Source organism: Spea bombifrons, chromosome 2, assembly GCF_027358695.1.
Source record: "Spea bombifrons isolate aSpeBom1 chromosome 2, aSpeBom1.2.pri, whole genome shotgun sequence".
Classification (NCBI taxonomy): domain Eukaryota; kingdom Metazoa; phylum Chordata; class Amphibia; order Anura; family Pelobatidae; genus Spea; species Spea bombifrons.
Window position 1 is genome coordinate 14,699,328 of NC_071088.1, and position 24,039 is coordinate 14,723,366.

General features: G+C 37.4%; 1 protein-coding gene across 2 annotated transcripts in view; it reads left to right on the forward strand.

The window, feature by feature from the left end:
• The window catches only part of CADM2 (cell adhesion molecule 2), a 616,782-nt gene that overhangs the window by 131,935 nt on the left and 460,808 nt on the right, over positions 1-24,039 (forward strand). The gene's annotated exons all lie outside the window — the stretch shown is intronic.

A 24,039-nucleotide genomic window follows, 5' to 3' on the forward strand; every position in this document is an offset into this window, starting at 1 on the left:
GTGTTTCCCACAATGTCAGCGAGAAGGGCCACTGACATCGGCAGGAACCCCCCTAACGTCAGTAGGTGAGCCAGTGGGCAGTCCGGGCAGCATGCCGCAAGGGTAGGCTCTGGGTAGCAGGAGCCCAGAAGTTCCCGGGTATAGGTGTACAGAGGCCCTTTATCATTTCCATCACTCCAGTGTTCCAATGCCACATTGTGTTGGCTAATTCAACTTTAAGTTTAAAAGACTAATTGATCATAAAAAAAAACACATTTTCAGTATACAAATCTTTTCTAATGCTTTAATTGTAGACTATTGTATTCTTCATTACTCCTTAGTTATCTACTTGACTTGCTGTATGTGGAAAAAAGAATCCTGCGTTAATCATTATAATCCCTTAACTTTATAAAAAACTGGTTTCTAAACAGATCAGCTTTCCAATGGAATGCAAGTTGATTGACGTTCCGAGAACAAACAAGAAAACATCTAAATAACCGAAAATATTCAAAGGTAATTGAGGGTCTTTTCCATTAGCCCTCGAGGTCTAGCAGTAAAGACGAATACGTCTGAGGCCAAAGAAATGGGTGACTGCTTCTTACAATGGCTGCTCTACCACATTAATCTGAATACTAATCAAAAAAATCAATTTCTGTTTTGGGTGGGATTGTTGTTTAAATGCTAAGTTCCCCCAGAGCTCTTTAACATTCACGGCATTGTCTGAAGTTGTGGAGCCTGGACAAAACTTACCAAAAACACTCGTCGTTCCCCGATAAAGTACTTCTTGTGCTGCGAATAACAATAATGAGATCTCTGTGGTCACTTGGCAACAGTAATGGAAAGCATTTATGTCATTGTGGAATTAGAACTAATCACGGTAAACATATTATTTGTTAAATTGGCTGTTGATATACTGGCTATGGAAATTAGCTAAGTTAACTGCTTTTGATTTTTGTCACTTAGCTAATAAAGTTTCTCCATTATCTGTAATGATTTATTAACCTGCGATGTATTATGTATTGATTTGATGAAAATTATTTCCAACTTCCATTTAAAATAATAATAACTAGGTTCACTGGTATTTGGCGAATGCGAATAAACAAGGCTACACAGAATAAAAAAGAGAAAAAATCATGAGTGTATTAACATCGCATGATTAAAGGAGCTGGCATATGCGTAATGGAAATCATATTGGCACTGCTAAAAATAATAATTCTCCAATGGTAACCGTATATATATATAATGTGAATATTAAAATATTTCAGGAACAATGTAATAGGAGTGTCACAACCAATTAAATGTATTATCTCTCTCTACGTTAGATATTTGCCAGTTGTCAGTGAGTTTCTTGGAGACCCCGCTGCTCTAATGTATAATCAGCCAATGCACAGAGCCACCATAGAGCATATTTAACTTTGGAGCTGCCCTAGGCCATGATTGCCTGCCCTGCAGTACCTGCCCTTGCAGACTACTGTATCCTGGTGGCTGGTGCTCAGCGGGGTAGTGTGCATACCTGAGAACCGCTTCTCCGGATCTTGACAGGCCCCACTACCCGCCCATTTTCTCTTTAATTGGGGATGTTCCCTGCGTTGTCAGCGGCATACCTGGGAACTCTCTCCGCTTTTCCGGATCAACACCCGAATCCTCCGGGTAGCGGGAGCGGGATCTTGACACGCCCCACTTCCCGCCCATTTCCGCCTTTAAATGAGGTTATTTCCCGTGATGTCAGCAGGAACGCCCACTGACATCAGTAAGGCCGCCCACCAACATCAGCAGCTGTGTCCCGCAATGGAAAACTCCAGGTAGCCATTGCTGAAAAGTTCCCAGGTATGGCTATGTGTCCTCACAGTGTGGCAGATCTTAACGCAAGGGAGCAGACGACGAGCCATAATATTGAAAGATTAAGGAGATTTTCGTGTGTTTTTTTGTATATAAACACACTTGCTTATGGGTCGCAGACAGTGTACCACCAAAACAAATGCAAGGAACTGTATCCACAGAATAAATCTTATAAAATGGAAGTGTTTGTATTTCCCTGTCTTTTGAGGTTCGCCACCGTAACCGTAATCAAGCTGACCGTGGTAAGGAGGGCAAATGGCCACAATTTCTTCCCCACCTGCTCCTAGCTACAGTCCCACTCGTTTCCCACCTCAACACAGATATCCCCATTAGGACCCCTAAAGTGTTTAGGGTTTGTGATTCTTTGAGCACACTGCCATATATATGTGATGTAACCGTGTGCCATATATATGATGCTTGCATTTCGTTCATCTTTTTATGTTACACGGAATGTTATGTGGCATGCATTAAGTGTTCATTTTAACTCTTGAATGTTCTTCCCAAGGTATAATTAGTGCTTTTTTCACGTTAGAGGGTTAAATGTTGGTAGTGCAAGTGAAAAGAGCATGCAGAATTTTGCTATCTTTTCTTGGGAAAAAGACATGACATTTTCATTTCTTTGCCATTGAGTGCTGTTCCGGATGTCTGGTATTTTAAGCTACAATGCGGGGAACGGCTCATAAGCAAACATGAGACTAGCATACTAAATGCTCTCCGGCACTGCAACAATCAGAAGGAATTTCAGCATGTTGTAAAGAAATGAGATGAGTAAGAACCAATCTATTCTAGGGTAATTTGAATAAATTGCTGCCTGATCCTTACAAGACTTTGAAGCAGTTAAACAAAAGCTATTGAATATTCAGTTTCTAAAGGGTTATTGGAAAGCCATTAAATGGAAAATTTATAATCTGCACAGTCTCGGTGTTGATCCCCAGATGTCGTCAAACTTAGAGGTTTTTAACAATTTCCACTGGGAGATATATAGCGATGTGACAGCCTTTCTGTGATATACGTGTCAGTGATTCTATAGGGGGAAATTGCATGTTATTGGACTGTTAACTCTATAAGGTAGAGAATATTAAAATCAAATCTTTACATTTGATCTATATATATCATCATACCTGAGAACTTGTTGGCTCCGACTACCCGGAGGCTGCCCTTGCATGATGATGCCAGGACTGCCTACTGACGTCAGCTGATGTCCGCTGACATCAGTGGGAGTTCCTGATGGCATCAGTGGGCTTTCCCTCTGACATCGCCGGAAAAAATCCCCATTTCATGGGGAAATGGGCTGGGAGTGGAACTTTTTTTAGGACCCCCGCTCCTGGGACCAGGCATTCTCTAGGCCAAACTCGGAGAGTTCCCAGGTATGTATGTCAAGTACTGTTTCTATTGGGGTCGGGGAGAATTTATATTACATTTTGTCTTCTAAAATAAATAGAACCCCTGCCCCTCCCTTAATTTTTTTATGTGTAATATTTTCTCGAGTAATTGCAGTGGACCTCACCCGTTTCCTCGACCCACCTCTAGATGCTTAATATATATATAATTTTTCCAATTATAATTAATAAAATGACATCATGCTCCATGTCAATGAGTTCTTTAGGTTTGTTGTGCTACCTGATAATTTAGTAGATAATTTAGCAATTGAGTTAATGATGAGTAAATAATAGTTCCTTAATCATGTTATAGTCATAACTCTGCCTTTTTAATTATGTCCTAATTTAAGTGTACTGCTGTTTCCATTTTTATCATTAGCGTACAGTGTGCATTATATAATTTTTAACTATTTAAGTACACAAAAATAATTCCGATGCAAAGTTCTTTCACCATAGTAACAAATAGAATGGTCTGATCAACAGGAACATTCCATTGGTCGTCAGGGTAATTTTGACACCTTGTGGCAGGATAGCTTTTATATCGAAAGCTCCATCTATAATATTATCAAATTCAAACTGAAAATATGCTTAAAACATTAAAATCTAAGATAGTTTTAACATAAGACAAAGTAGTAAAGGTGATTTATAGTTAACTACGTATACATAAACATGTCAGCTGTGTTGGGGGTGTGGCTAGAGGAAATAGTGGGTGGGGTCATATGCAGGAGTGGGTATGGCTAGGTTAGAGTAGACATGAGCACTCGATCATCTTATCCGATGACCCATCTTGCGGTACTCAGGTATGCTGCTTTGTGAGGTGGCTACATAAGAGCTGAGGCCTCTGCTGTAATAACAAAGACCTCCATTGATTTTACTCCCTGGGCTAGTCAGGGCAGATCAGAGGATCATCCCAAATTGTCCTATGATCCCCACCACCCATAAAAACTAGACGATGTGCCAAAACAGGGACACTTGGAAATTATGGCCAGGCCTGGATTGGCCATCTGGCACACTGATGCGGCCAGCGATCGGGTATGCCCAGCTGCACACTACGTGTGCATTAAATGGTAACGTGCAGCCGCACATATCCAGCCGTTGGGTGTTATCATGGGGCCGCTAGCCTTAAAGTGCTAGGGCGTCTGGCCCTCATTATGTCCATATCTGTTGTACCTCAGCTCTGTCATTAACTTTTAATGACCAAAGTATTTTAATCCAAAACACATGTTATATATTATTAATAACATATATTGCTGGATTAGAATATTATATAATATCTTACATTAGCTTTTGTGCCTTTGTTTTTTTTTATCCTGTGTTTGTGTACATTTTTCCCCTTAAAAATATGTATACTGGGAAAAGGAAAGTATATTTTAAAACAAATGCACAGAGATTGCTTTCCTGGCTTTTCACTGTTCTCTGAACATTAGGTCACATTGAGAACATCGTTTTCTTCTGTTATTGTCTGGTAAGACAATCCGAAGAAAATGCATTTCCAATTACTTTGTGGTTACATTGCTATATTGCTCTTATGCTCATTTTTGCAACTGCTGAACGCCTGAAATTACTTCTGGATAATTAACATATTTCTGTTTTTGTGGACCATGAATAAGTGAAGAATACTTGCTGGTCTCACCAGATACCTCATAAAATCCTGAATAAACAATTAAAATGAAATGTCCTATTACCCCGTCCCTGCCTTGAATTTTTTTTAATGTGTAATATTTTCTCGAGTAATTGCAGTGGACCTCACCCGTGTCCTCGACCCAGCTGTAAATGCTTAACCAGATGCCATGATATTGTACTGTATGAATGGCACGCTTATCTATCCCGTTCCCTTGTTAACCTGGCCCTCTTGACGTTTGCTGTCAACACATCATTCCAGGTTGTTCTTGAAAGCTTTATACCCTTGTTGGTGATACCATAGTGTGAGGACAGATGGTCAGGGCTTCCTTAAATTTGTATTCTTTATTCAAAATTCTTAAGTCACCCAGGCATTGGTGAATATATAGAAAACAAATCAAACAATCACGCATAAGATAATTCTACTGTTGAATAAAACCGTTATTGTTTCGTTTTTGACCGAGTTGGGACCCATGGGTGTTTTTAATTCTTTCCATGACATAAGGCACAAGTTAGTATTTACTAGCTGAAAGGGGGGACATTTTGCCACATTTGTATTTTTTTTTCAGGAAATGCTCTTTTTCAAATCTATAGTAATATGATGCGAGAAGACATCATTTATGGCTTGGGTCATAGAGTCCTAAAAGCTTCTGTTTTTTTTTCATGTGATTAAATAAAAACTTCATACTTAACTGTTTCTTTCCTTAGAATTTGATGAAACATAAGAATCATTCGGCCGATCTAGTCTGCCAGTTTTCCCCTAATGTCAAGACTCAAACCTTTAAAGGACAACTGAATGCTCCTGAAAACTCATCATTGCGTTGGGGGAAGGGACAATAAATACGAATCCCCCAATGTATTTGCAAAAGCAATACCACAGAAACCTTAAGGGGTCACTCACCTATCATATGGATTAAAGCGCATATGATGGCTGGATAGAAGAATATGTATAATCTTGTATTGTCCTGTGTTGTATCTTTGTCGTCGTAGGATTCCCAGGAAGAGGAAATGTCCTCTCTAACACGGCTTTAATTCAGCGATGTGAAAACGAACATTAACAAAAACTTACACACTTGGAAAATTGTATCATGTAACAAATATTTATTTATTTGTATTTAGTGTTCTGTGCTACGAAGATGTCATTAGCCTTGTTGGTGAAAACTACACAGCTTTATAATATAGATTTTTGCTATTTGATGCAATTTTTGTTTTTTTCAAATGTATTTTTCTATTTATAGATTATAACTTCAAAAGTAGGAAGTGTTTATTTGTGGTGTTTTTTTTTTTTCTAATTTCCATTCTAAACGCCCAGATTTGACAAACATTGGATATTTATAACTTAATTGGTGCACAGGCTCATGTGCAAATCCTGTTTTAATGAGTTACTTTGCCTTCAAGAATAATGAAATTGCATTTATGGTTCAATAATTGAGCGTGAGACATAACAAGGCTTGACAGTTTTTCATCTATTAATATTTTAATTTTGCCTTAATATCCAAAATATAGCATCTGGTAAAGAAATGCTCATTAACCCTTGTACTACTGTAGGTGCTTACATCATGATACAAAGCAATTAGTTGGAGCGTTGCATATTAGAAAATAGATTAAGATAATGGCATAGGGTAATTTGATGTGTACCTTTCGTATTACAAAGGGCAATTAGCCTTAAGTGACTTGTAGTGCAGTATGTACGCCTATAGCATTCAAGGCAATATGGTTTTTATGGCTTTCTCATAGCCACGTGATTACCCAACAGTGCTGTGTGGCTATATTTCCATGGTACAGTTGCAATTTCATATACAAGAAGATGGTATACTCGGTAATTACTACTTCTAGGGATCTTCTAGGGTTTACAGGAGTCATAGATCCCAGGAACCAGCTGCTAATTTAATTTCAGAGATGGTGATTGTTCATCAGGTATGATTTCTTCAGACTCTTAGGAGGTAGGAAACAAAGATCCGTAGCAATATTGAGTGGAACTGGTCAATTATTTATTAATGCCTTTCTATTAATATGCCCCACATTTTTTTTCTTAATTACTCTTCCTAACTGATCTTTTTTCATTTTTTTTTCTTAAAAAAAGAATACATGCTAGAGTCATTTTGAAAATAAAGATTTTCGTGGGGGAAAAGGTTTTCTTTAATAGAGAAATGTTAACTATGTCACATATTTTTAAATATATCGGATATAGTTTATCATCAGTATTTCCCATTGTGTCTTGAACATTTCATTATTCAAGAATGCATTATCAGGAAAATAACATATAGGCATCCTAGCACCTCTTATCATCGTACAATCAAAAGAGATGATGAGGATGTTTGAGACGGGAGATCGGGGCACTGTAATAAGGTAGCCGCTAAAATGCAGCTTTTGGGAAAGCATTGGATGGAAATAATTTCCAAGAATGGTTGCAGCGCACATCTCCGTTATCTCAGTGTGAGCTGTGTAACATTTTCAGCATGCGCCGAACACATTGATCACTTTCTTTAGGTCTTGGGACTTTTTGTTCTCTCTTTGAAATGCTTAAGATGTCATGTTAAGTAGATAGGATATCTTATGTGAAGTTTTCTCTCCTCTGGAAAGCATAAAGAGACGAGAATAGACGTAGGTGAAATGAATAGCAAAGCCCAAAAGTTCTAAGTTTTACATACACATTCAAATGCATACTGGGGTTATTTAAGGTGAGATAAGGAAAAAGCAGGTGAACGCTTTACTGTGCAGTAAGACCAAGATAACGAGAATAGGCAAGCATAACCCACATGACATAGAAACCTTGAGCCAGGTTCTTTGTGTGTTATATTTATAGTGGTAAATATCAGCCTTAATAAATGCTCTAAATAAGGAATATACTTATTGACCAGAAATAGCAGAAAGTAAATTATGTTGGCAATCTGAATTTCTAATTAGAATATTTAAATACCTGGATAAAATTAAGGACCTGGATATTAATATTGCCAGTGGCGTCTTCCATCGTAGGCCAACCAAGCCTAAATTGGCAGGTCCAGGGGGCATCAGCCCCTCTGAGGCAAAAGTAGGAGCTGGTTGCCCCTATGGGCCTGCTGGGCAGATCAGAGATCTCCCTCATATGGTTTCCATGTATACTATAGAGGCTTAACAGGTGGTGCACTAGGCTGTGATGTCATATTCAAGCACTCAGAGAGGGCAGTTATGTGGAGGTGAGTGCTGGGGGCAGGTGAGGTAGACCCCATCCCAAATACACCACTGGCTATTGCATCATGTTAGGTGAATCCTTCTGTCTAAACAGAATGGTATCAGTTATACAATTTAAAACAATGATAAATGAATTGAGATTCAGTGATATTTACTGGCTTAGCCTAACATGCAATCAAATTTGTTCTTAGAATAATTATAGCTATGATAGAGTAATGGCCTTTTAAAATGATTTACTCTTTTTTTTGTTCTGCAGAAAACAAATCATAGTCAACATTAATTTTGCTTTGAAAATGCTAGTTTATATTCATGTCCAACATAGTTTCTATATCATTTTTCTGGTAATTTGTATAAAGTGACCTCTTTCTTCTGAAAGATCTGAAGCAAATTGCGATTGGCAGTTCTGTAAAAGAGTATAAATTATTTTCTTTCTTGAGTAATCTCAAAAAAGTGAAGTATAATTGATATTCCTCATGAAAGGAACCAGGGTTTTACAAGTGCAGAAAATGTGAATACAACTACATGGTTACAATATAAAGAACACATTATTTTAAACAGAATGTCTCATTAAAACTTAAATCAACTGTGACGTTTGGACCCAGAATTATCTTAAAACTAATAATTTGTAAAAAAAAAAAAAAAAATAATAATAATAAATGGCATTTATACACATTAAATATATTCCGAGATTTTCCAATATTATATTTAACATTTTTCATACTGGCTTTTTTGACTGCTTAGACAATGTTCTTATTTTTATAAATGTGAAGAGTTAGCGGGGAGCAAAGAAGTGGATAAATAGAAATAATCGTAAGGGAAAATAAATGTAACAATAACTCTTAAGTGTAACAATCATAGTAAATCACAGCTCCGCATGGCACCAAAAATCCATGTAAACTGCTCAGCTCCGTAGTTACAAAAACTTTTTTTATTCAGACGATGAAAAATGCTATACTGAGGATTTTAAAGGGGAAGGACACGAGAACTGAAAGAACCGTACTACAGCTGGGGTCTACAAACTGATCAATGACTCTCAAATTGCAGTTGATATCAGTACTCCCCAGGATCTTTCAAAGTGGTCTGTAGTATTAGTAGTTGGAAATGGCATAGAATATGGAGGTGGTCCTTGAAGTCTTCTTAAATAGTCTCCAAACACAAAGGCTCTCTGAACCACTTCTTCAGGGTATTACTAATACTATTATATTATTGTTACCTTCTGCTCTTTACAGTTAGATTTTGAAGTCATCTGGCATAAGCCACAAAGAGCAAATGGGATTGTGAAGTTCCCAGGATTGGCCTCTCAGTTTCTATCATCTACCTGTGGCGTAGGAGAACCCAGTTGCCACATGGAGGCTACTGGTAGGACCGCTGATTACGGGCTATTGTGCATCAGGGGCAACCGGTTCCTCCAACTCTTTTTCTGACAAAACTCTTTTTCTGTAGGTAGCCACTGATGGAATCTGCGTGCCGGGAAAGTTCTCAAGTTCGCAGGAAATCCTTAACTATAATGGAAATATAAAGTAGTAGAGGAAAGATACATTTTATGTTAAGATTACTTCTTAATATAATCTTAAAACTTGAATTAAAGTGTTTTAAAGATTAGTATACTTTTTCTTTAAATGACTTTTTTTGCAATGATGGGTTTGCATGTCTTGATGGATTACTATTAAACTTCTTGTGTCTGTTATATTTAATCAATTTACTCTTGAGACAGGTACGGTTATATATTTGTAAAGACAAATCTGCACATGTTTTAATTTCCTTGTATTTCTTATAATTCCTATAGGGAAACGTAGCTATACCCTGCAAGTGTTTGATCGGTAACATGTATAGATACATTTCCCTAAATGTTGAATAAAACCCTTTTTATTAGTCCCATGACTATAAAATTATAAACCAGTGCCTGATTTATTAAGAGTAGTCGTGATGTACTTTCAATATAATATGTAATATATATATATGTTTGGTTAAATTAACGCCATCTTACAATGAGCTTATAAAGCTTAGCAGAAATTTGAATTATTGTTATAAATTATTAATGCAGTTTGATTTTTGTAAGAGTCCATTCACCACCTATCCTATTTTGTATCTTGTATTGTAAGGCTTTCTCCGTTATATATAAAAAAGCCTTCTTAAATAAAGAATTATAGAAAAAATATTGAGAATTCAAGAGTTTTTAAATAAATATTTTTTATTTTAAAACAATCCTTAGTAAAGGACCACATTGAACTATGTATTTTTTTTCTTGGTCACAGCAATAAAGCTAAAAAAAAAACCCCAAAAGTTTTCTTTGGAGTTATCCACTTTATCTTAAAGCAGTTAGTCTTTCTGCTGAGAAGGATTAGGAAGTCAAATCAGTCTCGTGTGGGGCCTTGACTGTTTCTACCTTAAAACTGCCAACTGTTAACTTGTTAATCTGACTTCTTTACTTCACGTTCTTAAATTCTAGTTTATCCACGGAGGAGAATTTCTAGCTTGAGCCTTGGATTTATTAAAATTCACATAGTCTGAATATAAAAAGTAGACTCTTCTGTGGTATGCACAGAGATTAACAATTCTGTACGTACCTTCCTAGAAAATGCATCTAAACTCATAATAAATGCCCCCAGAGATAGAAAAGTTCTGGGTATGAATTTTTATAAAACATAAGCACAGATTTAGGAACACAATAACAGTAATTTTTTTATTTTTAGTTCACTATCTCTTTACCACATAGTACTGCCAAATTGGCCGACATAGCTTTTTAACATGTGATGGGCAGCACATAATTTATATGCATGTAGTATTAGGGATGTTTATCTACACGGAAAAAAGTTAATTAACCAGAGTAATGATTTCTCCGATGTTGAGTTCTACACTCAGCAGGAGACCTTGAAGTTTGCACTAAAGTATAAGCCTAAAATTTACTTTAAACCATTTAAACCAGGGCCGGACTGGGGATGAAAAGTGGCTCTGGGACTTTAAGGTCAGAAGCGGCTAAATTACACACACTCAACCAAATTATACTCTTACAGTGTAGGGTCTGATCTGCCGTTGGAAGGGCAGTAATGATACGTATGGGTTGCTATGGGCCACATTGATTTTTCTTTGGGTATAGTGGACACTCATCTAAATCCCATTGTTTATCCTGTTTTCTAATGCAGTTTTAGAACATATTACTAAGGTCTTCTGATATGTTAAATAAGGAACTACCATTGTATGGGTTACAGTGAGAAGACGTTGAGAACATCAGGACAGGAAATTAGTTGTAGGTTTGCCACTTTCTGCCATTTATTCCAGCTTCCATCTATATAGCCCCTACTCCATACATTGAATCCTCCCATTGGCCAATGCCTGTCTCTGGGACTGCAGTCCCCTTACCAAGTGAGTGTCAGAAGTCATGTCCTCCTCCCCCATCGCCGTAGTGTCCAGAGGCTTATGTGTATAAGCACAGAAATAAGACCAGGTACGGCCTTTAAAAGTATTACTTGATGTGGAGAAACTTTCACCTATTGTTAGATGTTTGTGAGATCCAAATTGTCAGTCTGATGGCTACGCGAAATGGAAGTTAATCTTTGACTGGCTTTCAGAAATGTACTATGTCTTGTTCCTTTTCATTTCAATAATATTCACAGACATGCACTGAACCAAATAGCTCTGGTTTAAATCAGAATCTAAACCCACAGGGAGTAATAGGCTTGACCTTTGATTCATGTGGTTTCCAGGAAAAGAATCTTTAGTTTGTATCATGTTTGCTTCTTATAACATATATTGCTAGAAAAAAATAGCTTACTTTTTCTAAAACCTAGTTGAACACACATATGATTATCTGAGTATCTATCTGTCCGTCTATCGTGTGCACACAACCTTTTAATATATCCGCAGTTTATGCTAGTCTTCTTCTAAAGTTCTTTTATACCTTTAGGCTGCATCCATCAACCTGCACTTCAATAGTAATCAAATTAAACACCGTGTTAATTAAATAGAACACAAAACATAGTTAATGGAATGCATGTAAAAGTTAGATTTAAATCTGCAATGTATTTTTTGTGCATTACTGGCCATGAGTTAGCAGATCTAGCGTTCTGCAGTTACTATCCTGGGCGATACGAAATAAGGTTGCAGTTAGCTGTTGTTGATGTTCTATGCATTAATGTACCTGGAAACTACCCAGGGTAAGTTTCCCCGGCAGCTCGCTCTTCAGGGGGAGTGGTTTATTGAAGGGGTGGGGCTAGTTGTTTGTAGAGGCAGGCCTAGCCACAGACTGTGTTTAGTGGGAGGGAACTGGAAGGGGAGCTGGAGGAAAGTAGGCAAGGAATGAGCACAGAAAAACATTGCTCCCCTGCCTGAAGAAAGAAGTAACTAACTCAGAGAAGCAGATCTTACCCAGAGACTCCGGGTCAGTTCCCAGGTAGGTACATCTCTGTCAACTGTAGTCCACATTTTCCAAATGGCACCTGACAATATCACCCTATAGCAACATAAAGGCTGTATAACATAGGATAAATCAGCATTATAGTACAAGGAGACCAGTGGGAGAGGCATTTAAACTAGACTTCCACGGAAAGATAACTGCGCTGATTATTATGTGATTAGCAAGAAGATTGCTTGCCCAACAGTGGGTGAAAAACAGCATATTTTTTTTACAGGAACAAGGGGTTTTGTGCGTGTGTGAATTTGTTTAATTTCATGTATGGTGACTTTGATTTAAGTCCTGAATGCCCATACATATTTTTTTTTTTAATCACACTCAGATGAACACACAGCAACAAATAAACTACTGTATTTGTGTTGAGAAAGCCCTTTAAATCCTGCATCAGTTGTCTACAAATGCAGTAAACATGATATATAGCTATCCAGGAGTTGACTGTGGTTACTGCCGAAGCATGTACGCGTGGTGAATTGTGTTTTATGATATGTAAAGGAAGAAAATATCTCCTGTCACTGTCAATTTTGTGTCTGTGTTATGATACTCGTCTCAAAGTGACATTCTCACGGAGTTTATTTGCAGACCTGCTCTTATAATGTAGGAAGCTGTGGTGAGATTCCAGTCTCTTGTTTTCATAGCCTGTTTAATTATAGCATGTGACACGTTCATCCACGATATGAATACGGGTGACGTCTACAGGCAAAAAAAAAAAGATATTTAATTAGCTGCTGGGAATCAAGTGCTGTAGGAACGGTAGCCAGTGCTGCTACTAGTGACCTTACGGTAGCCTCAAAGACAGCACTAAGACATGTTAAATTGTATACATATTATATAGTAAGATGTGCACGTGGGGCAAATGGGTAAACATGGCCTCTTAGATAATTTACCATAGGTGTCAATAACTTCACATAGTGGGCCACCTGGAGCTCTCCCTGCTGTGGGGGATTGGCTTTGGATAAAGGTGGGGCTAGTTCTCCATGAAGCGTGGCAAGCCAATGCGTATGGGTCGGACTGGCCCTTAAGAGAGATAAGTTGGAGGAGGAGGTGGGTGTGGCCAAACACTACTCCCCTGCATGGAAAACGTGCAAAGTGACCCGGGGATGAAGTGCTTCACCAGGAGATACCAGGTCAACCCAGGTATGGTGAAAAGCCATAATATACAGCGTGTATGTTTTATGCCTTCTTGTGCAACGCCTTATGGGAAAGCACCAACTGCATTGTGTTCACGCAAAAAAACCTTTTGGTAAGGATATGGCTTTATCCAAAGCTGATTCTCAAAAACAAATGTTATCACCTAATGGACATCATTCAACATTGAAAAGGCTTAGGCTCTGCACTTGGTGATACTATGCAGAAAATTAGCACCAATCTCATCTTCGTGTCTGCTCAAAAAACAAACTATACTTTTGAACCAAACTGCTAGGAAACAGAATATATCTTTAGTTACAAAGAAGCTTCTTATATGCCATAACTCATCTTCCTTCATGTTCTTGAGGAAGTTGTATTGCAAATGTTAATAGGAACTTCATACATTTTTGACAGCTTCCTAAATTAATTTTCACTTACATTATCAGCCCTATGATGTCAGTTAAATGTTTTTGTTTTTTTACTAATTTTCTACCGTCTACTAAATTACCAAAGATACATGTATTTAATTAATTACATAAACGTTAATTAGAATGTTGTCCCATATCTGCTTACCTTTAGAACTAAACCAGGACACAGAATTCAAAGTGATGTAAGGTATTTATTGAGGATGTTAATGAAACATGGGCTGAATTTAATTGTATTTCAAATTTTAAAAAAAACAGCATTCTAATAAACAAGTTAATACTTTTTCCCTCATAAATATCAAATACATGGCAAACAGACTTTCACTTTGAAACGTGGATGAGTAAGGTTACAACATCTGTATTGTGTCTGTAAAGATGAATTTAAGTGATGTTGGGGTTGTGAAGTCCACTCATGCTCACATCTGCACACATGCTGCTGCTTTGCTGGGCCTATTGAGCCAATGAGCTTTATTCGCTAAAGAGTGAGTTATAGATGAACATTTTATCTCATTCACTATGCATTCCTCCCCATTTTTATTTTTTCCTAGTTTTGCCATTCATCTCAGCTTACTTGAGGTAGGTTAAACATAATATCTCCAAAACCATCAAAATGATTGAAAAACTAAAAGTACAAGCTATATTTACTTTTATCAAATTAACTTAATTATACTAAAAGCTGTGACAGCAATAGCTCCATTTTGATTAAATGAGATCAATTTCTCAACTCGCCTATAATGTACTATATAGAAAGAGAAAGCCTCAGGGTCCAGAGAGCCCTGGAACATAAATTTCTCCTACTCTTCACCTATCCCAAGATTACTTAAATAATGAACTTTTACAAATTAAGCAGCGGTCACTTAAGTTATGGTATGTTAACGTCTTCATAATAAAATAAAAATGGAATTGGCTTTGTTGCTGTGCTTGAATTTTATGGAAAATTGCTAAAGACGTAGGTTGGAATATAAACATACACTATATGACCAAAAGTAGGTGGACATCCCTCCTAATTATTGAGTTTGAGTGTTTCAGCATCACTCAATGTGAACAGGTGTATAAAATCAGTACATAGGCAGCCATCTCCATAGACAAACATTGGCAGTAGAACGGTAGAACGGGAAGAGCTCAGTGATTTTAACCTTGGTCACCTTTGCCTCAAGTCCATTTGTGAAGATCTGCCCATAAGTGATATTATTGTGGAAGCCTCTGGGGTAAAAAAAAAAACAACAAAAAAAAAAAAAACTAGCTCAGCCCCGTACACTATATATATATATATTCTTTCTTTTCTTAATGCATAATGTAGGCTTTGTCTTTTTCTCCATTACCCTGTAAGTCTCTTTGATTTTATGGTTCCTTCAAAGCTAAATAATGCTTGGAACCCTGCCTGGACTAACTCTGCCATAGCAGTAAACTATGTATGACTCAAGGAACACAAGTTATTTAACGTGCACCTTAGAAATCATGTTAGCGTGGAACGTGAAATGTTATCTGGAAATAATGTGTTACTATGTTTCACTCCTAAGTGAATGGGGGGGGGCACCTTAGTGGATAGTTTTGAGATTCATATATAATATAATGATATTCATTTGCTCATAAATTTGACTGCGGATTCTCATCCCTTTGGTACGCATGACTGAAAAATACTTGTGACAAGTTTAAAATGATTTGGTCAGTACTGATTAAGTGCTGCGTGTTTGAGATTGTTACAAGTTATGTTTCTACACACAAGAGTAAGGCGTCTCAAATGCAATTTCCCAGTGCAACGTTGAGATTTATTGTATTGTGTATTGAATTTGTGTTTATTTAGCACAGGGGTTGTGATTGTGCTGAGTGCATCTGTATTTTTCCACACGTTTCCAGAACGATGAACGCAGAACAGATGAAGTCTATAAACAAAAGGCATTGTTGTCTAGCTTCAGATGACTGTGTTTATATAGTGCCAGCTATTCTTACTAAGGTTCCCATATCAGCCATTTATTTTCCAGGACAACATAATTTTTTTTTTTTTAGATATTTCTGACCACCACAAATAGTGCCGTCCTGCAGTATGTGTGAAGTATAAACTCACATGATCAATTGCTGTATTTGCTCGATTATAAGACAAGGTTTTTTCCAGAAAAAAACTTCTAAAAAAATCGACCTCAGATCATCCCCTATGATACCTCCGAATTCCAGCATCCTCAGCCGCATCTCCGCATGCACCAGGGGGAATCCCAGCATCCGCATTTGCCGCTGTCGCCGTCTCCACGGCCAAAACGCCATCCCCTGCTTCAGCATCCTCAGAAGCGGCCGGGTCACAGCATCCGCCGGAAGCTCACAACACTACTGTTTTGCAGGTCATGTGGGTCGCGCAGTGCTCACCTGACCCCTTTTCGATTTGTAAGTTATGTGCCATATCCCTGCCTATAATTCTAGGCAAATCAGTCCTACCTGACAATTTGTGAAGAGGAGCACAGACTGTCAGGTAGGAATGATTTGCATTAGGGGCACATCTTAGTGAACTACATTTCCCATGATCCCCAGGGTATCTTAAGCGTGACTGAAATCATGGGACGTGTTGTTCCTATAGATGTGCTATTCCTATCTGAGCCACTGACTGGTGAGCAAGAAAAAAACCATTCCCATTAGGGTAGTCTTAAATTCAGGTATTTTCTTTTTTTCCCCCCAATAAGATCCAACATTTGAGGGGTCGTCTTATAATCAAGCAAATACGGTACTTAATTCATGTTAATACATCCCCTGTAATGAAGGGAACTCTTAAGGTAGTGGTTACCCTACTGGCATGACTTGCCAGATGATGGCCACCCACTTGCTCCATGGGCCAGCTGGGGAGATCAGATCAAAGTGTAGCTGGCCTATATACGCTACGGAGTCTAATCCACACAGCCACTGTAGCAAACTACGCAATGAAATAGTCAGGGGCTATCTACCCACAAGAAACAAATTCCATTGTTTTATTTAAAGAAGAAGGTTAAAGAAGGACATACATCCTTTATATTGCGTCATATATAAATCTGAACACCCTGAAACTTGATGCTTTTCTTACGATATTATTTTTTCTTCTTTCCTAGGTGAGTTACTTCCAAACACAATGATGGTTTTCTTAATGACATGCCTGTAATGTGGGTGAGTAGGAAAGCAGAGATATAATTTATGTGTGTTGCATCCCAATTGGATCACAAATCACCGTAAGAAATGTATGATGGATCTAGTTAACCTATGAGTGTTTGTTGTCTTTACTCATGGCGGTCAAATAATAATAGCATTATATCAGAATTTTGGGTGTTACACAGAAACTGTGATCCTGGTGCAACATTTGAGAAGTGGTCCCACTGCCAATAGCAAGCAATGAAAGGTTCGGCATTGGTTGATAACGATTGTAACACCAGAATCACATTTGATGCATAACGGAGATTGTGTTCAGTAAAATGCACTTGGCAACAATGTGGAATTATTCTGTGATCACCGGTTATGGTTCTGTGGAGGTTGTGAGAAGAATGTTTAATAGTCTTGTTTTAAAATCATTTTTCAATTTTAACCTCTGCAAAAAAAAAAATGTTCAAGGATACTGATTAGTGTCTGATGTAGTACCTGAAGGTTACGTTTGGTTCATGCCTCTGACTGAAAATATTGCATTGCACGGCCACTTGCGACTTAATTAAAATTGAATACCTCTGCTAATTTTCCCTTCAAAGCTGATGTCAACAGACAGCATAATTGTGACTGTCTAGCAATGTCTGGATGTTTTAACATTTTCATGACATCAGATCAAAAAAAATAAGAATGCTATATTTCTCATTACTGAGTTTTATCAGGCATTGAAGAACTACTCATGCTGTATAGCTGTGGGCATCACGGATGGTTGATAGTAGGTGGTCCAGTAGGGCTTTCTGGGGTATATTTACTAGGTATTTTGAGACATTTCATGTAATTGACTTAACTATGCATTATGAACAGCCAATACCACCAGCTATTACACCAAGGCTGTGTTATCCCATAAAATGCATACTCAAATGTCAACAATGTACATGATGTAAGCAAAAGTCTTCCTTCTTGAAGTACAAGGTTGCTTTCATCATGCATGCACAGATATATGGTATGTTTAATGTCACGTGAACCTACAAGATATACTAAGGTTTGCACTTACTTGTCCTAATTAATGTGAGTGATGCACTAAGATGTAGTGACCTGGTCGATATATGAGTTCCGTATACTTTCTGTTGTGTTGTACGTGGGGCGGTGAAAACCTCTACGTGATATCACTTTTTAAATTGCCGCCCTCATTCAAAGTGATTTTGAATAAAACGTTACAGACAACATAGATGGTTATGAACTATCTCTAGCACTAGAAGGTAATATGCAATTATCTAAAAAATGTGATATGTATACCATAACATCCGAGATAGGATAACAGTATCATTCCAACAGAGTCTTGAAGAACAGACTACGGGTAATAAAGCCCTTAGTGGGGGTTAAATGTGATGTCACAACTTGGCATTAAATAAATGTAAATCTAATACCAATGATGGTTTTCGGTGCAGGATTGGATTATAGTTCTGTCATGGAATGTGACAGTTCCCCTTTAATTTTGACATTGTCATAATTTTTTTACATATTAATTATTTGATCTGTAAATGCATAGGATTCAGTGGTTCAGTAAGTTCGATGATAAACTTGCTTCTAAAATACGTTCAAATATTTCCCATTTAACCCTTAAGTTATTCTATGATTAATAATATCAAAATAAATTCAAATAAAACATAAGAAATCCATAATGTTGAAATTACTTTTGTATGCTTCTTATTACATCATCATTTGTTTTAATTATGTAGCAAAGCCATGTTACACTCATTCAATGAATACCTAGGTACAACACACATATTAAAATGTCCAAACCTTTCCATAATATAACTGTCCCTCACACTGAGTATCAGATGAATATTTATTTCCAGAGTGCCGTCCCAAACATACTCCCTAACATTTCAGGTACCCAACATACCATTGGACATCATTGTTGGAGGAGAGCATGATTGAAGGCAGGTGGCGCGGAGTTAAATGAGGGGCAAGAACTTGACTATGGACTTACCTTAGTACCTCATTGAAGCACAATATATGATGTCCTGGCATACACCTTCAATGTGTCGCCACAGCTCAATTTTACAGATCAGTGGGACAGTCAGTGGAGGTCTTCTGATCCCCCTAACCTACCCACAATCAGATTGCCTGCAAAAGAGAGACAGTGCCCCAAAAAATCAGGCTTGCTCCATGAAAACTACTGTAGGGAGGAATGCCAAAATGGTGATAATGATGACAAATTTGTTTTTGTTGCCTTCCATCATGCATGTAAATGAATTTCAAAACGGTCAGACTATTTTTGTTGTACACTAGGCTTCACTGGGGTTCTGCCACTAAATTCTTCAATTTCCATACAAGACATACATGCGGTATGAGACTCCATGGGTTGCTCAATTTGATAAACAACTTGGGCACGAAGCTTGGATGTTTTTCAAGTAAAAATGACTCCTCATTGAATAAATAACAACTTCTCTTAGCACCATACAGAGATTTCATGGTAGGGAAACAGAACCCCCTCTCCACCTTGTTGCCATGCTATTTTCTGTATTTTTCAAAAACATCTAAATAATAATAATATAAAAAGAAATGTAAGAAAGTATGAAACTTTGATTGTATTCTAGAACTACAATATGTTTGCTTGTTTTCTGTGCAATAGTCCTTGTGACTTGATAAAATATTATCTAGGGGGGAGTATTAAAGTGAGTTTGGAAAAGTATTTTTTTCGGGGGGGGAGTAGTGGTCTCTTTTTGGATTTGATTCATACATTTCATCATACACAAGCAGACTAAGACATTGTTTAATATTTTGTGTTGAATAAGTTAATACAATTCAGCTCATGCATGCAGTCTTCCCTTTTAAAGATATTAATACACTAATTTTAAGTAATGTAGTTGCTGCAAAGCTTATAATTTTCTATGAAGTATGTCATAGAACATTTAAAAGATGAACAATGTATACTATGTCAACAATGGTAGAACTTTGCCAGTCTGTCATTTATTTTTGAGTAGACTGTTTCAGAACATTAGTATAATAATTTTAGTTTAGCATAATAAGTGTTTTATAATATGTTCAAAGTCATATGACTGATAAGTTTAGACTTGCACATGATATGGAAATATGTGAACAAAACAGGGCCGTTCAAACCGTGTCCTCTGGGGTTGGATGAAAACCTTATTTCCATGATAATTTAGCACATTGTTTATTATGGACAACGTCGGCTAAAGTTTATATACATCAGGGGCTTCCAACCTTATGCTTAAATAGCTCCTTATGATTAGTAAATTATTTCAGGAGTAAATGTATAGAAAACAATGGCATATCAGGGCTTAAGGGCATAAGTGTATTAAAACATGTTAGTCATATATTTAATATTTTTGTTTTTGAATATTCTAAAAGAGTAGTCTTAGAATAAATACATACACCACCTCCCTTCTGAAGACATGAAGTGTGCAGGTTGCTTGATGCCTACCCAGCACTAGCCAAGACTGCTTTGGGGTTCTAAGTATAATATATGGTCCAGGCTGACGTGGGCACTTTAAGGCCAGCGGCCATCTGCTGGAATAATGTGGCTGCACACTACATTCTGTAACACTTTTGCAGCATGTGTCTGCATGCATCCAGCCTGGAATCAGGCAGCAACAAAGGTGTCTGGGAGGTGCCATATTGGAATTTGCCCACTTTGCCCTATGGCCAGTTCGCATACACCACAATAAATCAGGGCATCTGGCTTTTGATGTGTGGCAAGAGCCGAGGAAGTGGGCAAGACCTTACCCAAATACCCAATTTATGACATTGCAGAGGAAGCAACAGCACAGATCTCCATTGGTTTACAGCTGCCTGGGCTGGTCAGGGGAGACCAGAGGATCGCTTACCCTACCATTCTCCTCACTGCCAAAAAAGGAGACAGTGAGGTAGAGCCTGAAAATCCCGCCTGTAGGAGGCCTGAACATCACCATGCTAAGCATTATATGTAGACACAATTTTTTTTCATGCAAGTGTGCCCTGTGTATTGGGTTTTAAGCTATACATAGATACCTAGTTAAAGTCAGTAAGTCAAACACTGTACCTCATCACATAAAATACAAAGAAAAAAAAGAAAAACTATTAATTTTCCCCATTTCCCAGTATATGCCAAACCAAATAGTAAAAGTAATTTTCCTACAAAAAAAATCCAACCCTGCATTCTTGTCTCAATACATCAGACATTGCTGTCTATCAATGGGCAGGCGAGGAACTTCAGCTTAAAATCTCCTTACCAAAATGACAAATTTCACTCATGCCCGCTATTAAAACACTTTTTTTTTCTTGGCATCAAGTATTTTACCTGTAAGGAGGAACAAAACTAAAGTTAGTTACTCAAATAATTCTTTTCTGTCGCAGCTCTGTTTCAGGTTCTGATTTTAGAAGAGGTTGTTACTGTGTCTTCTGTTGACAACAGAGGGAATGCGGGCACATTAATGATGATTCTCTTCTTGCGAAATGAAGTAGGTTTAAAGTGCGAACTTTAAATATCACTTAAGTAGATATTTAACAAGTCTTGAAAGGTTGCTCTTGAATTTCATGCTGTCAGGCAAATATGTTAATAGCACTACTCTTCCCTTTTAGTCCTTCATAGAACTGAAGTTACCACCTTAAAAATCTGTATTAACTTGTGCAGTTTGAAGGCAGATTTAACGCTTTTTTCAAGAAAAAAATGGTCTGCTTAAAAATATCACTTTGTCAAAGATTTTTTTCTCCTTATAATTTAGGGTTGCCATACCTCCCTTGTAAAAGAAAAGTAGATTTTGACAGCTTATGTCCTGTTGCTAAAATTAAAGGAACCAGAGGATTAACTCTTTGGATGAACAGAAGTTAGAATATTATCTTGTTAAATATGTGTTTTATACGTTTAGAATTGATTATGCAAAGCACACCTGAGCAGTTTAAAATGACATTTAATTATATTTCTCTGCTTATTTCAGCAGCTTGAAGTTTAAAGTATCTCCTGTTTCTTTTCTAAAATTTACAGAATAAATCTGAAGTCCTTTCTGCTGCTTTTTGAAATGGCATAAACTATTATTCTATTGAAATCCCTGGATATCACTTACAATTAAAGGACGTTTCACAATACTTTGGGCAAATGTTTTTTCTACTACGTGTGGCCTTTTTTAACTCATTCATTCAGGAAATGACTGCAAATAATAGTCTGAATTGTGGTGATATTACAAATGTGATCTTTCTGTGTTAACTATACAGTGAGACAATCTCATTAACTTTCTGGCATCATCTGACCACAGTGAGTGTCATCAAAACTCATTGAAGGGACATTTAGTGTCCCAAGCAGCTTCACCAACGAACATGCATAATAAAGTACTTTGTGAGTACTTTTAAATGCATTTTTAAAAACATTTAAAAAAAAAAAATACTTGTGGAGAAGTTGCAGCTCCAGCTCTTAAGCCATAGCTTCCGGTCTCCTCCGCGATCTGCTGTTGCTTAGCACCGATAGACTGCTTGAAATAAATGGAAGTTCTGAGCATGCACACATGGTTTTTATGAGATCCACCAGGAATGGTTACCAAGCCAGTGTTGGACCTGGCTGACGGTAAGTATATCACGTGGTAGAAAATAAGTTCGACTGAACATGTCTCTTGCATGGCAAATAGCCAGAGGGGGAGGGGCAAATATGTATGGGGGGATTCATGGGGGGATTCTGAGTTTCCACAAGTCAAACAACGTTTGGAAGATCTAAGAGGACTTTAGTAAAACCCACCAGAACCTTAGCATACTAGAAATGGGGAGATAATTCACTTCTAGAGGGGTTATTTTGGCCTGGTATACTGCGTGTTCTACGTGACATGACTGAATATTGAAAACTCTTCAGAACTCCCGCATTAGTAACTTCAGTCCAAAGTACATATTGAAAGTAAACAAAAATAAGTGCATTTTGTTTTAACTGCATAACAAGAATTCTCCGCTTGTTTGGACAGTTATGTGTAAAGCAGCCGTGGCTAGGCAACGTGTAGATCGAGATCAAAAACCACTAACATCCCACTCATCAATTATTAATAAATATATGGATTTTTTTTTTAATCTGTTCACTAGGTTCCAAAAAACTTTCCTCTGTCTTCATAGTTAATATAAATTCTTCCACCACCACCTGTTCATTAATAACGTTGGCACACTTTTAAAGTAATCCTTACAGAATAGCTGTTGATGTTGTTTGAGATAAACATAAAAAGAACTATAAGACAGCTTGAAAGGAAGAGTAGCACCATGTTTACAAAGTGCGTCCAAAAAGAAAAATGTAACCTTATCATTTTTGTGCCATTTAGTATTTCAGCCTCTCCCGGGCCTTAACGGGTTAAACAAATAAATAAAAAAAAATGCATTATACGCTTTACCTTTTGTTTCTTTTTATACGAGGAAATAGAAAGAAGCATTCACTTGCAGAGGAAGAGCAGTGGTGTGTAGGACTGCCCGCCCCTGTCAAATTGATAGAGTGAAGATGTTGAAAAAGATAATGGAAACTTTCTATTCAGTGAGGGCAGGAATAAAGAAACCATTTCTAGTCATTCATCAGCGCTGATTGCCTTACTACTTGAGACTTAGATCAGAACTTACTCTTTATAAAGAGAGAATAAAACCAGCGTGTGATCCACTGCAGAAAATGTGGTTAGGCAAAGCTTATCATTTTGTGCTAAGAGTAATCACAGGAATGTTTAACAACTTATGGTGTTACTCAATGATAAGCGTGCGGATCGGCACTCCGTTCGCTCCGTAAAATTTTGCAAATAATGCAATAGCATGGGAGAGATTGTTTCTTTTTTTTTTTTTTTTTTTTTGCAGGCACTTTATTTTCTGTGTTGGTTGAAAACGAGCTTACAGCTAATCAGCCATATGATAGGTTTGCATTGGCAGTCAGACTGCATTTTTTAGAATACCAATTTATTTGACGGTTTTCTTAAAAGGAATCTATGCTAGCCCTGTTTGGTAATGTGCCTTCAAAATATATTGATGTTAAATAGACTGTCGGAGTACG